This window comes from Somniosus microcephalus, chromosome 22 (genome assembly GCF_052327205.1).
Source record: "Somniosus microcephalus isolate GS21.2 chromosome 22, FLI_Smic_1.0, whole genome shotgun sequence".
Taxonomy (NCBI): domain Eukaryota; kingdom Metazoa; phylum Chordata; class Chondrichthyes; order Squaliformes; family Somniosidae; genus Somniosus; species Somniosus microcephalus.
In genome coordinates this window covers 48,852,401-48,873,623 of record NC_141008.1, presented here as the reverse complement: position 1 = coordinate 48,873,623, position 21,223 = coordinate 48,852,401, and the positions used below count along the sequence as shown (strand labels likewise).

General features: G+C 46.5%; 1 protein-coding gene across 6 annotated transcripts in view; it reads left to right on the top strand.

The window, feature by feature from the left end:
- The window catches only part of fam222ba (family with sequence similarity 222 member Ba), a 154,038-nt gene that overhangs the window by 16,623 nt on the left and 116,192 nt on the right, over positions 1-21,223 (top strand). For 2 of the 6 annotated variants that reach the window (XM_085964677.1, XM_085964678.1), the window contains exon 2: positions 4,427-4,497. The exons of the other annotated variants lie outside the window; for them this stretch is intronic. The gene's annotated coding sequence lies outside the window, so the exon portion shown is untranslated. The remainder of the gene's footprint in view (positions 1-4,426; positions 4,498-21,223) is intronic. 6 annotated transcript variants of the gene reach the window in all.

The window sequence follows — 21,223 nt, the reverse complement described above, 5'->3', positions numbered from 1 at the left end:
CTCGCCTCTGTTAGAAGGTCGTGGGCTTAAGACCCACTCCAGAGACTTGAGCACATAATTTAGGCTGACACTCCAGTGCAATACTGAGGGAGCGCTGCACTGTCTAAGGTGCTGTGTTTTGGATGAGACATTAAACTGAGGCCCCGTCTGCTCCCTCAGGTGGACGTAAAAGATCCCACGGCACTATTTTGAAGAAGAGCAGAGGAGTTCTCTCTGATGTCATGGCCAATCTGAAACCATGAACAAACATCACTTTAAAAAAACCAGATTATCTGCTCATCACGCTGCTGTTTATGGGAGCTTGCTGCCGTGTTTCCCACATTACAGCAGGGGACCAGAGACTTCTGCCTGAACCAAGATGGTTTTCAACAGTAATGAAGTACAACACTCTGGGACAGGCTTGCTGAACCAGAGGATCTTCACCTGTCCATCGCTGTTCGCATGTATGTTTGTACTTCAAAAAAAAAAAGTACTTAATTGGCTGTAAAGTGCTTTGGGACATTCAGAGTTTGTGCAAGGTGCTGGATAGGTGCAAGTTCTTCCCTCTTCTTTCTTTAGAGAATTCCAGGATTCTGAACCAGAATCTCCAGCTTTCCAGACCTTGAGTGCCCTTTGAGCTTTGCTGTATATGTGGTGGATGGGGAAGGAAGGGACGTGGCTGACCTTTTCTGTCCCATCCCTTTCCCATGTCTCGAATGATTGGAGTTGAGTCTGTTGGTTTTACTTACCCCACATTAAATGGACTATGGAAATGAAAATAGAAAGTGGGACCGAGCCTCTGGGTCACAGTTTGAAAAAGAAGCATGTTCCCTTTATGCTGCGGGGTTGGGTGGCGTGAGGGGAGGAAAGAGAACAGAAATAAGAGAAATGTCAGGAGGGAGAATGATTTCCTTGAAATGTGCAGAGATGATTTAAAAAAAAAAAAAAAAAAAAAAAAATGCTTGCAATGTCCCCAATGGCTTGGCTGATTAAGGCAGTGAGTAATTGGGTCAGTCACACTGGGAAGATCCATCCCATGGCCCCATTCTGTAGTTAGTGTGTGCGTGCGTGCAGATTGGGTTGTAATCCCCCGCTCCCAACAGTCCGGTATCCTGCTGGCACTGGGCGTCTTAGGCTTGCGTGTGAGAAATGGCCACTTTTTGATGAGGTGCCAGGAGGGACCCCAGCCGGAAGTCAAATGTTTTTAGAAGGAAGAGGGAAACCTTGTCGTGGCATGGACGGAGCAAGAAGACAATGCTGTTTCTGTAGACACACTTCTGCAGGTCGCAGATGAATTTCCATTAAACCCTTGGCTGGAATGACTCGACCTGTCCCTGGTATTTGGTTTGGAGGCTTGTCATTAATTTGTGTGGATCCGAAATGTAGCTCGAGTTAATGAAGAAACTTTATTCCCATTGGAGGCGTATTTAGTAAGTTTATAGTGAAAAGTCAAATGAAAGTTTCATTGGTATTTCTGGTTATGCCAGTAACCGAGCCAATAAGTTGAATGATTCTAGACTGCCCAGAAAATAACTCATCTCATTGTTTATCTTGTAAATGACACTTCTGCCAGGCACCTCTCAGCCCAGAGTGACAATTGTTGAGGCTTTCATATTCAGCATCAGTCCTGCTGATGGCATAGTGCCATTGTCGAGTGTCTAATGATTACAGCTGCAGGCCTATCGTTGGCCACTTGTGAATGAGTGAGTAACAAATATATGCAAATGAAGTATTCTAAATTCATGCCACCAGATAACGTGCTTGCCCCCCCCCTCCCACCCCCTTACAGTAGATTTTTAAAACAGGTTCACGGTCCCTGTCTGTTAGTTTCGTTAAATGCGCGCACACTGCTGCAGTTCCTCTGAATGCAATACTCCCCACCCTGTCAACAATGGGTAGAAAGGACAGAATTACTTATTTACTGAGTCAGTGTTTCATGTCATATCTCACCTGGGTTGTGAAAATGCAAAGCAGGGCTGAGAAATGGCTTTGCAGGGCTATTAATTTTCCTCCAACTTAGCCAGTCTTTCTCCTCTGACCAACGTCATTATATTCCCCATGGCAACAGTCTTGGAAACTGTAAACTTCACAGGCTCTTATAAGAAAAAAGGTTCCATTATGTCATGCAACAAATCAACCTGTTATTGGGTGTGATGCAAATCTTGCACACTAACTCGATTTGCAATTCCGGAGTCGGAGAACCAAACATTTGATTATCTCCTTCCCACTGCCCCCCCCCCCCCCCCCCGCAACCAAGGTGCTCGATTCCCCTCATCCATTTCCTCACTGGGTTACTAGACCATCTATTCTGGGGTCTCTGCTTGTAGCTGGAGGAAGAGAAGAGCCTCCCCAGTTGCAGAAGCCAAGTTGTCGTTCTGTTTTGTTGCAGCTTGTTGATCCAATGTCAACGCAATGCCACTGGAACACTTGTCACATTAGACATTTTGGATCTAAGATTGGGAGTTCTCGATTTTGCTATGGATAAATTGTTACTGGGAGCAGGAATTCTTTAACCCGAGTTTTCTTGATCTGTCCGCTCTAGTTAGGGCAAGGTATAGCGAGGGTTTAATAATTTAATATATCTGCCTCCTTGTACCTTTCTTCCCCCCCCCCCCCCCCCCCCCCCCAAGCTTTATAGATGCATAAGGATATTGGTCGAAGTTTGGCGTAAAATCTAATGCTGAGCTACTGACCACATGTTATCATAAGGGACCGCCTGCTTCCACCTCCATGTCACCCATATTTGCCCTGGCATCAGCCCAACTGCTGCTGAAACCCTCACTCGTGCCTTTGTCACCTCCAGACTCAACTATTCCAACATTCTCTTGGCCGGCCTTCCATCCTCCACCCTCCATAAAATTAAGCTCATCCAGAACTTTGCTGCTTGTATCCTATCCCGCACCAAATCCCGTTTGCCTATCGCCCCTGTGCCCGCTGACCCACGTTGGCCTTGATTTTAAAATTCTCATCCTTGTACTTGCACCGCTCCATGGCCTCGCCCTTCCCGAACTCTGGAACCTCCTCTAGCCCTACAACCCTCTACACCACCCCACCCTTGGCCTTTAGGCCCATACTTAAGGAATTACATTCCTAAACTCATCTCCCTCTCCTTTAAGACCTTCCTTAAAATGTACCTCTTTGACCAAGCTTTTAGTCACCCCCTCTGTATCTCCTCCTTTGGTTCAGCGTCGATTTTTGTCTGTGCTTCTACAAAGTGCCTTGTGATGTTTTTTCTGTTAAAGGCGCTGTGTAAATGCAAGTTGTTGTTGTGTAAGTCACATTTTTGTGCAGGGTTTATGTCCTGTAAACCTGGGCTAGGGCTTGTACACAGGATTGATCAATCTTTGCTGATGTAAGTCATGAGTGTGAGCAGTATGCTGCATTTTAAAATGCACCCCACAAAAATACAGACAAACTGGTTCCCCTTTCTCGACAAAGAATTGTATGCATGGACACTGCTTTCAGCCAGAAGAGTCAGGTAGCTTTGGGGACGGGGTAGATGTTAGGATTCACAACAGCCGCCACTAATGTGCACAGTAAGATCTGTTTGGGAAGAAGTATGGGAAAGACCACGGGCCAGAATCGATTTTCCCCACCTAGGTGCTCTGGGAGAACTAATCATCCTTTTCATCTGAGAAACTCCTGTATTCATAGCAAAACTTGACAGGAGTGTGAAAATCCTGAATGTGGATATCTAGTTTTAGCAATTCTTTTGACAGTTTTTTATTAATACTGTAATGCTCAATGTGCTGTAGACTATCGAATTTTCTGGTTCCACTAACATCAGTCAGACAGTAAAGCTGGAAAATATTGCTGTTGACAGCTGTTTCAGCCAGTGAATAAGAATGGAAAAACTGCAGAAGAGCCCAATAAAATGGAGCAAATTAACGCCTCGAACTTGGCAGTGGCCAGGCCCACTGATCTGGGCTGGTGTTGAGCAATTACACACACATTTTATTGAAGTGTGTGTGTTTATGGTACAGTGCCTGATGCTCATTAATTGCGCCAGTATCCTGTTCTATGCCACGATGGCGATCCAGTGGTGTAATCCGGTCAAGGTACCAGAGTCATTTTATATTGCTGGCTCCCGGCAGAAGCAGCTGGCCGGCGTTTATTTATGTGGGTATGGTGATGCGGCTGTTGTCGGGGATTGCGTTGTCAGTGAATTTGACCCAGCATGATGCCAGCCCCAAGGTGAGTGTGTGTGAAATTGGGACTGATTGTGTCAAATTCATGGGGTTTATGCTGTTTCGAGATCCTGTTTCAAAGCTAATTGGCAGTAGCTGTATATAATTTAGTCCAGCATGGGGCATAGCTACCTTGTCCCTGTGTGAATGAGGTAAATTTTACATAGTTCAGCAACTCTGGAGACTGGCAGCGTAGTTGTCTGGTTGCCTCTAGTTTTGTTGTTTCTTTCTCGCTAATATTCTCTTCTTGCCTCCTGAAGGTGTTGCCTCCTTGCTGAGGCGTGATTCCAAAGGTACCCTCCAATACCTCATCCAAGTGACCTCTGTTAATGTGAGTTTTGGCACACTATTCAATTGGTTGGGGGCAGTTGGTGTCACAGCAAATCACAACTGTGCAGTAAGGGTGGCTGGATAGTGATCAGGAGCTTTGGCTGATGTTCGTACTTCCACACCCCACCCCAGAGTGTCAGCCGCAGCTCAGTGGGCAGCACCCTCGCCTCCTGAGTCAGAAGGTTGTGGGTTCGAGTCCCACTCCAGAGACTTGAGCACAAAAATCTAGGCTAATCCTCCAGTACAGTACTGAGGGAGTGCTGCACTGTCAGAGGTGCCGTCTTTCGGATGACACGCTCAACTGAGGCCTTGTCTGCTCTCTCAGGTGCACTATTTTGAAGAGCAGGGGAGTTCTCTCCGGTCCATTTATCCCTCAATCAACATCACTAAAACAGACTATCTGGTCATTATCACATTGCTGTTTGTGGGAGCTTGCTGTGTGGAAATTGGCTGCCGCGTTTCCTACATTACAACAGTGACTACACTCCAAAAGTATTTCATTGTCTGTAAAGTGCTTTGGGACATCAGGTGGTCGTGAAAGGCCCTATATAAAATAAAATCTTTCTTTTAATCCCAGAGGAGAGATTGACAGCACAGACCATGGATTAAATCTGCATGAAGATGAAAGGTGGTTGGGAATATTAATATGTGTCACACCCAGGTCTGCAGGTTTAAAACCTAAATTCAAGTATAGCTTTAAGTGTTGTGCTAAGTATTTAATGCCAGTGAAATATGTGCCTCTATTTTGCCAGCAGATTAGTGCCTGCATCAGCATTGCTTCTTGACACAGTAACTTGTGACACTCCACATGACTTGGCTTTTAAGATCTATGGAGAGCCAAATTTCTATTTTGAGACTGATAAGGTGGTATTATCTGACCTTGCTTTAGCTGGGAGGACCTTGTTAAAGTCAACAACTGTATTATTGCACGAACCAGACTTGGAAAGTGCAAAACTCCAAACTGTTTAAAGACTTGGGTCAGTAGCTGGGTGGAAAGGTCAAAAACAGTGAAGTTAATTAAAGTTTTGAACTGACAGGATTCCTGTCCATAAAGAGAGACTATTTTATACAGCGACCTTCACAACCTCAAGACATCCCAAAACGCCTTACAACCAATGAAGTACTTTTGGAGTGCAGCCACTGTTGTACTGTAGGAAACACGGCAGCCAATTTGCACACAGCAAACTCTCACTGAACAGCAATGAAATAAATGACGATCATCTGTTTTTATTGATGTCGGTTGAGGGATAAATATTGGACAAGACACAGGGGAGAACTCCCCTGCTGCACTTCGAATTGTGCCATGGGATCTTTCACGTCCACCTGAGAGGGCAGATGGCGCTTCGGTTTAATGTCTCATTCGAAAATCAGCACCTCCAACAGCGCAGCCCTCCCTCAGCATTACACTGGAGTGTCGGCTAGGATTATGTGCTCCAGTCTCTGGAGTGGGGCTTGAACCCACAACCTTCTGCTCGTAGGCTGAACTTAATCCCTCAGTGTAATCGGTGTGCAATATATATAGATCACAGAACAATGGTATGACACTAACAATCTTCACTAGCATTTGGCTCAAGCCAAACATTGAATTACACTGTAAGCTGATACATTTTTTTTATAAACAGTTTCAAAGGGCGGAGGGAGCAGAAAACACCATTAGCTGTTCCCCTTAATATCCTGAAAACTTATCAGATCACCTCTTAACCTTCTAAATTCTAGGGGATACAACCCTAGTTTGTGTAAAAAATCTCCTCTTATTTTAACCCTTGGAGTCCAGCTATCATTCTGGTAAACCTACGCTGCACTCCCTCCAAGGTCAATATATCCTTCCTACGGTGCGGTGCCCAGAGCTGCTCACCGTGCTCCAGGTGTGGTCTAACCAGGGTTTTGTACAGCTGCAGCATAACTTCTACCCCCTTGTATTCTAGTCCTCGAGATATAAAGCCCAGCATCCCATTAGCCTTTTGATGATTTTCTGTACCTGTTCATGATATTTTAATAATCTATGTACCTGGGCCCCCAAGCCTCTTTGGACCTCCACTGTTTTTAGCCTTTCACCATTTAGAAAGTACCCTATTCTATCCTTTTTAGGTCCAAAGTGGATGACCTCACATTTGCCTACATTGAAATCCATTTGCCACAGTTTTGCCCATTCATTTAATCTGTCGATATCCCTTTGTAATGTTATGCTTCTATCTACACTGCCTACAGTTCCACATAACTTTGTCGTCGGCAATTTTGGATATATGACTTTCTATAAAAGAAAGGATTTGCATTTATATAGCGCCTTTCAGGACCACCGGACGTCTCAAAGCGTTTTACAGCCAATGAAGTACTTTTGAAGTGTAGTCACTGTTGTAATGTGGAAAATATGCCATCATCTAAGTCGTTATTAAATACTGTAAATAGTTGAGGCCCCATCACCGATCCCTGCAGGACACCACTCGTTACCTCCAGCTAATTTGAGTACCTACCCATTATCCCCACTCTCTGTCTCCTGCTGCTCAGCCAATTTCCTATCCAGGTCAATAATTTTCCCTCCATTCCGTGGGCTTCTACCTTGGTTAACAGTCTCTTAAGTGGGAATTTGTCAAATGCCCTTTGGAAGTCCATATAAATTATGGGAAAAAATTCTGAGGGACAGAAATAGTCTCCACTTGGAGAGGCAAGGATTAATCAAGGATAGTCCGCATGGCTTTGTCAGGGGGAGATCATGCCTGACCAATTTGATTGAATTTTTCGAGGGGGTGACTAGGTGTGTGGATGAGGGTAGTGCAGTTGATGTGGTCTACATGGACTTCCATGCGGGACTTTGTCAAAAGCCTTACTGGAGACTGGTCAAGAAGTTAGGAGCCCATGGGATCCAGGGCAATTTGGCACATTGGATCCAAAATTGGCTTAGTGGCAGGCGGCAGAGGGTGATGGTCGAAGGTTGTTTTTGTGACAAGAAGCCTGTGTCCAGTGGTGTACCGTAGGGATCGGTGCTGGGTCCTTTTGCTGTTTGTAGTGTACATTAATGATTTAGATATGAATGTAGGAGGTATGATCAGTAAGTTCGCAGATGACACGCACATTGGTGGAGTGGTAAATAGCGAGGAGGGAAGCCTCAGGCTACAGGACGATATAGACGGGTTGGTCAGATGGGCAGAACAGTGGCAAATGGAATTTAACCCTGAAAAGTGTGAGGTGATGCATTTTGAGAGGACTAAAGGCAAGGGAACCTTCTTCGGCGGAACCGAGGATGACGTGCTTCCACATTAAAAATGAGCTCGCAGGTGACTGATTAGTCCAATGCGGGACCTACAGTCTCTGTCACAGGTGGGGCAGACGGTGGTTGAAGGGACGGGTGGGTGGGGTGCTTGGGTTGACGTGCGCTGCCTGCGCTTGGCTTCCGCTTGCTCCTGGCGAAGAGACTCGAGGTGTTCGGCGCCTTCCCGGATGCTTCTCCTCCACTTTGTGCGGTTTTGGGCCAGGGATTCCCAGGTGTCGGTGGGGGCGTTACACTTTTTCAAGGAGGCTTTGAGGGTGTCCTTGAAGCGTTTCCTCTGCCCACCTGGGGTTCTCTTGCCGTGCCGGAGCTCCGAGTAGAGCACTTGTTTTGGGAGTCTCGTATCGGGCATGCGGACAATGTGACCTGTCCATCGGAGCTGATTGAGCGTGGTCAGAGCTTCGATGTTGGCCTGAGCAAGAACACTGACGTTGGTGCGCCTATCCTGCCAATGGACTTGCAGGATCTTGCGGAGGCAGCGTTGGTGGTACCTCTCCAGTGCTTTGAGGTACATGGTCCATGTCTCTGAGGCATACAGCAGGGCAGGTATCACTGCTGCCCTGTAGACCATGAGCTTGGTGCTGGGTTTGAGGTCCTGGTCTTCAAACACTCTCTTCCTCAGGCGACCGAAGGCTGCACTGGCACACTGAAGGCAGTGTTGGACTTCGTCATCGACGTCTGCCCTTGTTGACAGTAGGCTCCCGAGGTATGGAAAGTGGGTCACGTTATCCAAAGCCTTGTCGTGGATTTTGATAATCGGGGGGCAGCACTGTGTGCTGGGAGCAGGTTGGCAGAGGACCTTTGTCTTACGGATGTTTAGTGTAAGGCCCATGCTCTTGTATGCTTCGGTGAAGGTGTTTACGATGATTTGGAGTTCGACCTCCGAGTGAGCGCAGACGCATACATCGTCTGCCTACTGTAATTCGACGACCGAGGATGGGATGACCTTGGATCTGGACTGGAGGCGACGGAGGTTGAACAGTTTCCCGTTTGTTCTGTAAATTAGCTCCACTCCAGTGGGGAGCTTACCGAGGGTGAGATGGAGCATTGCAGCAAGGAAGATTGAGAAGAGCGTTGGTGCGATGACACAGCCTTGCTTGACCCCGGTTCGTACGTGAATTGGGTCTGTGGTGGAGCCGTTGGTCAGGATCACGGCTTGCATGTCATCGTGAAGCAGGCGGAGGATAGTGACAAACTTTTGAGGGCAGCCGAATTTGAGGAGGACACTCCATAATCCCTCACGGTTGACAGTGTCAAAGGCCTTTGTGAGGTCAAAGAAGGCCATGTACAGTGGTTGGTGCTGTTCCCTGCATTTCTCTTGTAATTGATGTGCGGTGAAGATCATGTCCATTGTGCCCATTAGTGGGGCATGAATGAATGGTAGGACCCGAGGAAAGACAGAGGATCAGAGGGACCTTGGTGTACATGTACTGTACATAGTTCCCTGAAGGCAGCAGGACAGGTAGATAAGGTGCTTAAAAAGGCATATGGGCTACTTGCCTTCATTAGCTGAGGCATAGAATATAAGAGCAGGGAGGTTATGATGGAGCTGTACAAAACGCTAGTTAGGCCACAGCTGGAATACTGTGTGCAGTTCTGGTCGCCACACTATAGGAAGGATGTGATTGCATTGGGAGAGGGTGCAGAGGAGATTCACCAGGATGTTACCTGGGCTGGAGCGCTTCAGCTATGAAGAGAGACTGGACAGGCTGGGGTTGTTTCCCTTAGAGCAGCGAAGGCTGAGGGGGGACCTGATTGAGGTGTACAAAGTTATGAGGGGCGTAGATAGAAATGAACTTTTCCCCTTAGTGGAGGTCAATAACCAGGAGGCATAGTTTCAAGGTAAGGGGCAGGAGGTTTAGAGGGGACTTGAGAAACTTTTTCACCCAGAGGGTGGTTGGAATCTGGAACTCACTGCCTGAAAGAGTGGTAGAGGCAGGAACTCTCACAACATTCAAGAAGCATTTAGATGAGCACTTGAAATGCCATAGCATACAAGGCTACGGACCAAGTGCTGGAAAATGGGATTAGAATAGACAGGGCTTGATGGCTGGCACTGACACGATGGGCCGAAGGGCCTCTTTCTGTGCTGTATAACTCTATGACTGAGACTCTAAATAACATCTATAGACATTCATCTGTCCACTACTTTAGTCGCCTCAAAAAATTCAATCAGGTTTGTTGGGCATGACCTACCTTTCACAAATCCATGCTGGCTCTCTCTGATCAACTGGAAATTTTCACGGTGTTCAGTCACCCTATCCTTAATTATAGACTCTAGTAATTTCCTGACAACAGATGTTAGGCTAACTAGTCTTAATTCCCTGGTTTCCCTCTCACCATTTTTAAGTAGCTGAGTGACACGCTCAATTTTCCAATCTAAAGGAATGGTTCCTGAATCGAGAGAACTTTGGAAGATTATAGTTGGGGCATCTCCAATGTGCCCACCTGCTTCCTTTAAAATCCTGGGATGGAAACCATCTGGTCCTGGGGATTTGTCATTATTTAGTGCCATTATTTTCTTCATTACTGTTACTTTAATTAAATTAAGTTTACTTGCATTGAGTCCCCGTCCCTCATTTAGTTTCCTTGGGATTTCTGGCATACCATCCTCCTCGACTGTAAATACTGACGCAAATTAATTATTCAACATGTCCACCATTTCCCCATTGTTATTGATAAAATCTCCGCTTTCAGTTTTTAAGGGGCCAACATTGCTCCTGACCACCCTCTGTTTCCTAATGTAACTATAAAAATTCTTCATATTGATTTTGATATCACTTGTAAGTTTCCTTTCATACTCCCTTTTTGTAGCTCTTGCTATCTGTTTTGTGACCCTTTTCTGTTCTTTGTATCTTTCCCATTCGCCAGGACCTGTGCTATTTTTGTATGGTCCTCTCCTTGAGCTTGATGCTGTCCCTCACCTCTTCAGTCGTCCATGGCTTTTTTTGGGGCAAGTAGAGCTCTTGGCCCTCGGGTATAAACTGGTTCTGTATCACATTACATTCTGTTTTGAACATCTCCCACTGATCTTCTGTAGTTTTACCCATTATCAGATTTGCCCAGTTTAATGTGGACAGTCTCTGCCTCATCCCTTTTGAAGTCTGCCTTACCCAAATCTAGAATCTTGGCAGCTGTACGAGCAGAACCAAAGGTTGACCCCTCAGCACCTGGAGGCTGGACACCTGAATAGCTGATTGCAACATAAATGTAATCTTTGGTGGTTTGGAATGCAAAGTTACTGGCTGCCAGTGGCCGGGAGTTCGTGTCACAGCTCCTGTACCTTTTGTACTTGTAGATTAGGAGTTCTACCTTTTTGTTTTACCAGTGGGCCTCAGTATTCCTTTCAAACTAACCGTGCAGTAGAAACATCTTTTACTCAATTCTTATTATTAAAAAAGGCCTGCCAATATCCTACCATTTGTCGATACCCAATCTCAATGATTTGGCAGTGCAGTTATCCCCTCTCCAGTGGCGAATAACTCTGCAATCCCCAGAGCTAGGATTGGGGTTTTGGAAGTGCTGGTATGAATCGTGCTTCCGAACCCAAACTGATCTTGCAGGCGGTTTTCTCCCTCCCAACTCACTTAACAGTGTGAATGCACCGTTAAATTCATGTTGTGTAACTTGTGAGGTTAAATAAGTGGTATTTATCACCCACTGATGCAAGTTAAATGTTTTGGGATGTTAATTCCCTAATCGTAGAAGGGTATAATTGCCTTTGAGAAGGGGCAGAGGTTAGCAGGGATGGTTATCAAGAAATCAAGTTATGAGAATGAGGAAGTTGGGTTTATACTCTTTGCGAAAAGGAGACTTCACAATGACCTAATTGAGAGCTTCATGACTGTGAAGGGAACTGGCACAATTTATCAGGCAAATTAGTCATTATAATGGTTCAAATACCAGAGGACTCTTTTTACTGGTTCCACGAGTTCAAAACTGAGTTAGCTGGGAGTAAGAAGGGGAGTTGAGCTGGTCTATAAACACACAAAGGTTAATAGAGTTGTGGAAGAAGTTGCAAGGAGAGGTGATTGAAGCGGGGCATACAAACGGCTTGAGGGATCAGCTTGTGTTTCCGGAGAGAGATTATTTGAGGGATATGTTGTGGACGTGGGAGGATGGGATTGATCCATTTAAAAGGGAGGGGCTTGTTGGACCTAATGGCTATTTCTTCTTCCGATAAATTCTTGTTAAAAGTGTAGCGACACTTTACCTCCTAGTACTGTGAAGTTGTTTCCTCTTTGTGTTTACCAACCAGCTTGAAAATCCCCCAATGTGGTTTTAATGTTTTTTTAGTAAGCTAATTTGAGTTACAAAGGGTCTGGCTTTGTTACTCCAAGCAGGTATTTTACTATGAAATGCAGAGCTGATTACCCCTCTTTCCCCCCCCCCCTCCCCACCCCAAGCAATCCAATTAGTCCCACTCCCCCACCCTTTCCCCAGAGCCCTGCAATTTTTTCTCCAAGTATTTATCCAATTCCCTTTTGAAAGCTCCTATTGAATCTATATCCACCGCCCTATCAGGCAGCGTTTTCCAGATCCTAACCACTCGTTGCGTAAGAAAGTTTATCCTCCTGTTGCCTCTGGTTCTTTTGCCAATCACCACAATCTGTGCCCTGGCATTATCGACCCTTCCACCACTGGGAACAGTTTCTCCTTATTTACTCTATCTAAACCCTTCATGATTTTGAACACCTCTATCAAATCTCCTCTTAGCCTTCTCTGCTCCAAGGAGAATAAACCCGTTTCTCCAGTCTATCCACGTAACTGTATTGCCTCATCCCTGGAGCCATTCTAGTAAATCTCTTCTGCACCCTCTCCAAAACCTTCAGGTCCTTCCTAAAGTGCGGTGCCCAGAATTGGACACAATACTCCAGCTGGGGCCGAACTAGTGTTCTATAAAGGTTTGGCATAACTTCCTGGCTTTTGTACTCTATGCCTCTATTTATAAAGCCCAGGATCCCATTACTGCTTTAAGCTGTCCTGCTGCCTTCAAAGAGTCAATCTGTCCTAAAATTCCAGGGGCCAGTTGCAAGATGACTTCCTTTAATTTAACTTTTTTATTCCTGCACATTTGCTATTGGGACCAACCCTTCCACAGTTGATGGTTTCACATGCATATGTGGGACGAGCTGGCCAATGCTTACTGTTGTAACCTTGCTCTCAAATGGTTAAGGAAAATAAATGTTTTACGGATGGCTGGCTCAGTTAGTAGACCTCGTTCCCAAGGATTTTTTTTTTGCTCAAGTGCGATCAAATTCACAGCAATCTGAAAATGATGGTTAATTCACACTGAAGTAAGAACTAGGTGTGATTTCTTTCAACTTCCTGACAGCATTTCAACCTCCGTAACTGCCTGCTTTTAATCTATTCTCAAGTATTTCGAAACATGAAAACTCTTATCCAGAGTAACATCTGCTCTGTGAAAGGCAAGTTTCCATTTTGGGGGTTTCAGAAATTGCAGGTGGGCAAATCGAGCAGTTTCGGATTGAAATATACTGCTTTGCAGTCTCCATAAACAGAATGATGAGGTGGGGAGGAGAGGGAAGTGTTGATAAACTTGCTGTCCAAGTTTAAAAGCTTACTTGCAAGTGTAGGACTTAAGGGCACAAGTGCACAATTTGCAAACCTTGAGCGAGGTTGAGAGATTGAGTGGACCAGACTCCCAAAGGAAGTAGCTGAGTTGGGTAGTTGATTCAATTCAGACCTTTTTAAAGGGAGCAGGAGCAACATCTATTGAGTGGGGGAGTTGAGAGTTAGAGAGATATTCATAGCACTGCTTGATTTTTTTTTAGGGGAGATGGGCAAAGGATCTTGATGGCTGGAGTGGGGATCAATCCGTAGTGATGTGGGAATCCAGAATCAAGTGGTGGTTGGTGGGTGGGAGTGGGTGCGGGATAGACTCTGGGTGAAGTGGGCTGCAATTCTGGGTAGCGCTTTTTTTTCTCGCTCCAGACTGTGTAATAGCTTTTCCGAATGGTTTTGACGAGACTGTATTAATATTAGTCATAGGGATTGAGCTTCGCAGGCCATGAGTTCGGAGTGTTGGCCATTAGCTGCTGGTCCCTCATTTGTTGGATCACAAGTGCGAGAAAAGGAAAAAGAATGACTTGCATTTCTCCAGCGCCTTTCACAAACTCGGGACGTCCCAAAGCACTTTACAGCCAATGAAGTACTTTTTGAAGTGGAGCCACTGCTGTAATGTCGGAAAAGCAGCAGACAATTTGTGCACAGCAAGCTCCCACAAACAGCAATGTGGTAATGACCAGATAATCTGTTTTCGTGATGTAGGTTGAAGGATAAATATTGGCCAGGACACCGGGGAGGTCGCCCCTGCTCTTGTTCGAAATAGTGGCCGTGGGATCGTTTACATTCACCTGAGCGAGCAGATGGGGCCTCGGTTTAGTGTCTCATCCGAAAGACGGCACCTCTGACCGTGCAGCGCTCCCTCAGCACCGCACTGGAGTGTCCGCCTGGATTTTGTGTTCACGTGTTATAGAAGGCGATGTGTATGATGAGATTTGGGTCAACATGCAATAAATAGCTCTGATATCAGTCAGTGATGGGAACATTATGAAATAAGGATTTTCTCTCTGTGGCTCTTGAGATTGCAGTATTTTTTTTTTAAAGGCAGCATGTCGAAGCAGTAAAAAGCTGGTGTTGGATGTCTGGGTGTGTCTTGTCAGAAATGCTTAGCAGAAGCCAAGTGGCTCTGATGGAGAGCCATCCTGGAGCATATTGCAGATCTGCAGTGCCCAGTGAGTGTGGTGAAGGTTGAGTGTAGGTCACCTGTCAGTCCTGTTGCTTGGGGATTGTGCATAGAGACTGTAGCGGCATTAAAACAAGCCTGAAGCCACCTTGGGATCAGGAGGTTGTTCTTGAGAGGGAGAGAAACACTTAAACTGTGTGTGTGTGTTTGTCCCATCACCTTGTTGGAGCGAAGATCTCCTGTGTTAATCATAAAAGCTTATAGCACAGGAGGAGGCCATTCGGCCCATTGTGCCTGTGCCAACGTTCCTTCGCTGCAGTCCCGCGCAGCCTGGGACTAGCTTTTTCAATGTTTAAAAACTGTGAATGGGCCCTGCAGCCCCTTAAAGGGGCTGCGCACCCGAAAACAAATAGGGAGAATATTGGCCTGTGCTGGCTCTTTGAAAGAGCTCTCCAATTCTGTCCCACACCCCAGCTTTCTCTCCATAACCCTGCAAATTAGTCCTCTTGAGGTACATGTCCAATTGCCTTTTTAAAAGTTCCCATGGAATCTGATTCTACCACCCTTTTGGGTAGTGCGTTCCAGATCATAACTTCGTGGTGTGGTGCAGTGCTGGCCTGCCTGCAAAAACCAGGTGATCTCTCCTTGTAGCTCCATTCTCACACGCAGACAGAATGCTTCAGACTGAGTCTCATCAGTGGGTGCTGTGAACATTTGTTTCTGGGTGGTTTTTATTTTGTAGACGATCTCACCGACCTTGTTTTTCCTTCAGGTTCTGTTTGTTTCTTATGCTGCCGAGGGCAGGGTACTCGCATGTTATCCTCTCCTTGCTGCTTTGCAGGACTTATTGATTTGTTTGTACAGAAAACTTGAGGATTTTTAACCTCGGAGAGCTGTGCTTGGGGTTTAGTTGATGGCAAGTACTGTACCGTCTGGATGAAGTGTTTGAGCCAGGGACTGATAACAGAAATAGGTCATTTGGTATATCGAGCCTGCGCTGCCATTTCTGTTCTGCACAGCAGCTTTTCTTAATCCCAGTTCTCTGCCTTTTCTCTCTCTCGATACCCTTACTTCCTAAGCAATTATCTATCTGCCTTTTAAATACCTTAATTGACTTTGCATCTATGGTCTTGAGGCAATGCATTCCACATTCTCTTCACCCCTTGTGTGTGAAGTTATTTCTAGATTTGCCTTTTCTGAGTTCCACTATTAAAGGGCAGAATCGTTCCCTATCTACCCTGCCAATTCCTTTTATTTTAAACACCTCTGTCAGATTGCCCCTTGCCGCCCCCCCCCCCCCCCCATCTCTACGGAATCTAACTCCAGTTTACTCAGTCTCTTCACCCCTGGTATCGCCCTGATGAATCACCACTGGACTTTCTACGAAGCCAGTATATCCTCCTTTGAGGTGGGGTGCTCAAAACTGAACACAGTATTCCAAATGAGGTTACATAGAGTCCACAGCACAGAAACAGGCCATTCGGCCCAATTGGTCTATGCAGGCGTTTATGCTCCACACAAGCCACCTCCCACCCCTCCTCATCTTGCCCTATCAGCATATCCGAACTGTCTCGCGCTCTGTTTAGTTGCAGTAGCACCTTCCGCTTGTATTGTAAACCTCTTGTGATGAAGCCCAGTATCCTATTAGCTTTTTTGATCGCCGTTTTGCACTTTAGCTAATTTTTTTGATAACTTGCATACCTGGACTCCTAAATTGCTTTGTTCATCTATCTCTCTCCCCTTCTTTCTCTTTCTCCTGCCCCCAAGCACGTCCCATTGGTTGTACTCCCATGGCCATTTTTGCATTCAAAATGTACTATTTCAAACTTGATCACCATCGTCATTTCCATTGTTCTGCTCAATCTACATCCCTTTTTCAGTTTCCTGTTCCCACCTGTCACAATATTATCGGATATGATGGTATCAGGATTCTTCATTGCTGACAATGATGTTATGGAGCCACTGGAAACCTAAAAGTATTGCTCCTACCAGCAGAATGGACACCAGGGTCAGGTAGACAGAAGGTGAAAGGCAATCTAAATTTCAGAATGTAGGGTGGAGGCAGGAAGTCACAGGATAGGTAGAAGAGTAAAAGCAAACTTCAAATGGAAAAGGATCGACGAGGCACACACCTCCAAGGTTTTTTTTTACATAACTTTGTATGTTGGTGTAGTTTAGGGTTAATACAGTAGTGAAGATGTTACTGATTATGCAGCTTTTTATTGTAATCATGGAAGATCCTTAGAGAGTCTTGGTAATCTTTGATGGCGGAACACAGCTGAGGGATCTCTCCCGTTGAGGCCGCCAGCCTGTGGATCAGTTACGATGTGAAGAAATTACTGTGCTAATTATTTCAGTGCCCTAGTGCACAAGCAGAGAAGGAGCATAAACGCTCGTCCCAGGTGGCCAGATTGCCTGAAACGATCTGTTTCTGGCTGGGGTGGAGATCACCTCGTACAAAAGGTAGGCACTGCATAGAATTATCAGGACCAGAGCAACGTTGCCGTGCAGTTGTCTCGAGGTCCCGCGCAGAACGTTTATCGGCTGTGGGAGATCTCGCACATTGTCAATGGGCCATGCAGCCTGTTAAAGGGACCACGCACCCAAAACAAAATTCGGGGGAACATTGGGCCAGAGTGGTGATCTGGACTAGTTTCGATCGCCTGAGGGGGAACATTGGGCCAGAGTGGTGATCTGGACCAGTTTCGATCGCCTGAGGGGGAACATTGGGCCAGAGTGGTGATCTGGACCAGTGTCGATCGCCTGAGGGGGAACATTGGGCCAGAGTGGTGATCTGGACTAGTGTCGATCGCCTGAGGGGGAACATTGGGCCAGAGTGGTGATCTGGACTAGTTTCGATCGCCTGAGGGTGAACATTGGGCCAGAGTGGTGATCTGGACTAGTTTCGATCGCCTGAGGGGGATCGGAGAAGAATTTCCCAGTTTTTTTTTTTCTCAAATTGGCTTGGGTTTTTATCCGGGTTTGCACCACTCCCAACAACAACTTGTATTTATATAGCGCCTTTAACATAGTAAAACGTCACAAGGCGCTTCACAGGAATATTATAAGACAAAAAATTTGACACTGAGCCACATGAGATGTTAGGGCAAATGACAAAAAGCTTGGTCAAAGAGAGAGGTTTTAAGGAGCGTCTTAAAGGAGGAAAGAGAGGTAGCGAGGCGGAGAGGTTTAGGCAGGGAATTCCAGAGCTGAGGGCCTAGGCAACAGAAGGCACGGCCACCAATGGTTGAGCGATTATCATCAGGGATGCTCAAGTGGGCAGAATTAGAGGAGCGCAGATATCTCTGGGGGTGGGGGGTGGTGTTGTAGAGCTGGAGGAGATTAGAGATGGGGAGGGGAGAGGCCATGGAGGGATTTGAAAACGAGGATGAGAATTTTGAAATCGAGGTGTTGCTTAACCGGGAGCCAATGTTGGTCAGCAAGCACAGGGGTGATGGGTGAACGGGACTTGGTGCGAGTTTGGACACGGGCAGCCGAGCTTCGGATGACCTCAGGTTTATGTAGGGTAGAACGTGGGAGGCCGGGCAGGAGTGCTTTGGAATAGTCAGGTCTGGAGGTAACACAGGAATGGATGAGGGTTTCAGCAGTGGATGAGCTGAGGCAAGGGCGGAGACTGGTGATGTTACGGCGGTGGAAGTAGGCGGTCTGAGTTATGTCGCGGATATCTCCCCGGCGATCTGATGGTTTTTTGTGGGGTCAGGAGTGTATATATTGTGATGCACAAGGTATCTCGGAGTGTGTGGGACAGGTGGGATGGACCAGTAGGTCTTTTCCTGTCTGTCATTGTATTGTATGAGATATAAAAGTTAATCTGTGGATGGTGCCCTTTGAGCAATTACTTGGGTGCCTTTACCGTGCGGCTGTGATGTAGATACCACAGTAAGAGATTAGTACTGTTATTGGTAGAACTGACATTGTTTCCCTCACTGGATAAATTCTACCACTCATCCCCTCTTTGAGCAGTCGTTACCCCTTTCACCCAAAGGTTGTGGTGTACTGCAGGAGTGCAGGCACACCGTTCTCCCTCCATCACCTGAACTACCTATCTCTCTCACCCCCTCCAGCCCTACCACCTTCCGAGATCTCTGCGCTTCCCCAATTCTGGATTCTTGCACATTCCCAATTTTCATCGCCCCACCGTTGGCCGTGCCTTCAGCTGGTTCGGCCCTTAGCTCCTGGATTTCTTCCCCCTAAACCCCTCCGCTCCCCCCTCCTCCTTTTAAAACCGACCTCCTTGACTAAGCTTTTGGTCACCTGTCCCAATATCTGCTTATGTGGCTCGCTGTCAAATTTTGTTTGATAATCGCTCCTGTGAAGCGCCTTGGGACATTTTACTACATTAAAGGTGCTGTATAAATGCAAGGTGTTGTGAAAACGAACTGATATTCAACTCGACCCACTAAATTGTGGACCCTCATCTGTCGCCAGGATAAGGCTTCCTCTTTTGCAAAGTAATCTCTGAGCCAGTCCCCTGTGTTTGTGCTCTGTAGCAATGGTTTGTAAACCTACGCGTAGGAGCCAGGGCTCCTGCCAATATTGACACAGCCTTTGGGCTCCCCTCCGGATTTTGACACACTCCCGTGGGTCCCCTGCGGTTGTTGACACAACTCCTGAAAAATGGTATTGGCTATTCAAAAGCAACAGTGCAATCACTGCAGAAAAACATTTTCTTAGCATACGGCAACAGAAATAATGTGCTAGTATGTTAACAAACATACAAATCTGATGACCTTGAGCCACCAGTTTGAAAACCTCTGCGCAGCAATAAAATCTCTGCATTAGATTGAGTCCAGCAGCAGCATAGCCATTGGTGCCTGATGGTTATAAGAAAGAACTTGCATTTCTATAGCGCCTTTCACAACCTCCAGACGTCCCAAAGTGCTTCTACAGCCAATTAAGTACTTTTGAAGTGCAGTCACTGTTGTAATGTAGGAAACGTGGCAACCAATTTGGGCACAGCAAGCTCCCACAAGCAATGAGCTGCATGATCAGGTAATTTGTTTTTGGTGGTGTAGATTGGGGGATAAATGTTGACCAGGACACGAGGAGAACTCTCCTGCTCTTGTAATAGTGCCACAGTATCTTTTACATCCACCTGTGAGGGCAGATGGAGCATCGGTTTAACAGCTCCTCCGACAGTGCAGCACTCCCTCAGCACTGCAGTGTCGGCCTGGATTATGTGCTCGAGTCTCTGGAGTGGGACTCGAACCCGACGAGACGAGAGTGTTACCCACTGAGCCACGGCTGACACTTGATGCTCAAAAGAGGGAAGGGATCCACCTTAACTGCCTGGGTGGTGGTGTGGTGAAATGGATCGTCCGGCCATTGCAGAACCCGCCCGCCCCACTGAAATCTACAGGATGAAAACCCGGGCAGCTCTGCCAGATTATTGCCCAGGCAGTGAAGGTGAAAATTACCCCATGGAGAGTGGCTCACAGAGGAGTCTTTCTAGAGACTGGGAGCAATTAGCCAAGTGCATAACCACCTCGATAGTTCACTGCAAACTGGTTCCGACTTCTTTTGGAAATTTCACAGAATCTATGTTCGGCAGCATCGCTTACAGACAGTCCATTCTGCCAGCCAGGCATTTTAATGATTTTCATTAGCATTGTGGTGAAGCGGCAGGCTCCACAGAGCTGAAGGTGCCTCTCTTCCTGATTAGAATGTAGCCGATTGCCATGTTTATCAAATGGCTTCCCAGTTCACCCAACAATGTTCAAATTGTTGTCTCTGCCACAACACTTAAAGATGGGATGCTCAGTCAGTCCAGTGTCAAGTCCCATCAGGGTGTTCAGTCCCTTCCTTCCCTCTGTAAAAATCTGCTGAATTAAAAGACGCGGGTGGAAAGCGACTGTACGACGAGCTGGTTGGGTTCCGAAAGGAACAGCTTCCTCAATGGGTCAGGGAATTTGTTATAAGAATGCATTGTTTTCTTTTGGACCATTTAGACGGGAAATGAGGGCTATCCAAATGAAAGAGGATATGAATTCTTTCTGGGCAGGCACAACACAGTTTTGAGCTTTGGTGTGTGCAGAGGTGAATTGATCAATAGCTTCACGTGCAAAATAGTTGAAGGTCTTTTAAGCGATTAGGAATATGTTGTTGAGACCTTGTTGGAAACAGTACAGGCAGGACCATTGGCACGCCTTTGTATTCAGATACCCCCAAGGCCTTGCTGCACTTCACCGCTCAGCCATGGATCCGAGCACGCAGAGGCAAAGACCCTCATCACATTTAAAAAGTACTTGGATGTGCCGTAACCTACAAGGCTACGGGCCAAGAGCTGGAAAGTGGGATTAGGGTAGATAGCTCTTTGTGGCCCGCACAGGCAATATGGGCCGAATGGCTGCCTCCTGTGCTGTAAATTTCTATGATGACAAACTCTACTCTTTGATTCTAGTCTGCTGTATTCTGATCCCTTGTGTGTGTCCTGTCTTCTCCCACCCCCCCCCCCCCCCCCCCCCAAAGTCACTCCCATGTCCATGGCAGAGCCTTTAGTTACCAGGACTAACGACACCGCTCACTCGCCCTCTGTTTCCTCAACTCCCCCCATTTTGCCTCCGCGTAACTTGCCTTTGGACCATGCTTTCAGTCACCACCAATCATCCCCCCCCCCCCCCCGACTTCCTGCTCCGTATTCATTCACCACTCTGCTGTAAATGTGGGACATGTGATAAACGTGGAAATCAGCGACATGTCAACGGTGCTGCTGAGTAAGTGTGTGTAAAATAA